This window comes from Arachis duranensis, chromosome 6 (assembly GCF_000817695.3).
Source record: "Arachis duranensis cultivar V14167 chromosome 6, aradu.V14167.gnm2.J7QH, whole genome shotgun sequence".
In the NCBI taxonomy this organism is placed as follows: Eukaryota; Viridiplantae; Streptophyta; class Magnoliopsida; order Fabales; family Fabaceae; genus Arachis; species Arachis duranensis.
In genome coordinates this window covers 73,873,677-73,874,398 of record NC_029777.3, presented here as the reverse complement: position 1 = coordinate 73,874,398, position 722 = coordinate 73,873,677, and positions in this window count along the sequence as shown.

Below are 722 nucleotides of genomic sequence, written 5' to 3'. Positions count from 1 at the left end.
CAAGGAAGAGACATTGAGGAGCTCAAGCACTCCATAAGATCTTCAAGAGGAAGAACAAGCCGCCATCACTGAGGTGGACCCGTTCTTTAATCTCCTTGTTCCTTATTTTCCTGTTTTTCGAAAATTATGCTTATGTTTATCTATGTTTGTGTCTTATGATCATTAGTGTCTATGCCTTAAAGTTATGAATGTCCTATGAATCCATCACCTTTCTTGAATGAAAAATGTTCTTAATTGAAAAAGAGAAGAATTGCATGAATTTTGAATTTTATAACAGTTTGATTATTTTGATGTGGTGGCAATACTTTTGTTTTCTGAATGTATGCTTTAACAGTGCATATGTCTTTTGAATTTGTAGTTCAAGAATGTTGGCTCTTGAAAGAATGATGAAAAAAGAGACATGTTACTGAGGATCTGAAAAATCATAAAAATGATTCTTGAAGCAAGAAAAAGCAGAGAATACGAAAAAAAATTTCGAAAAAAAAGAGAAAGAGAAAGAAAAAAAGAAGAAAAAAAAAGAGAAAAAAAGAGAAATAAAGTTGTGATCCAAGGCAAGCAGAGTGTGCTTAAGAACCCTGGACACCTTTAATTGGGGACTCTAGCAAAGCTGAGTCACAATCTGAAAAGGTTCACCCAATTTTGTGTCTGTGGCATGTATGTATCCGGTGGTAATACTGGAAGACAGAGTGCTTTGGGCCACGGCCAAGACTCATAAAGTAGCT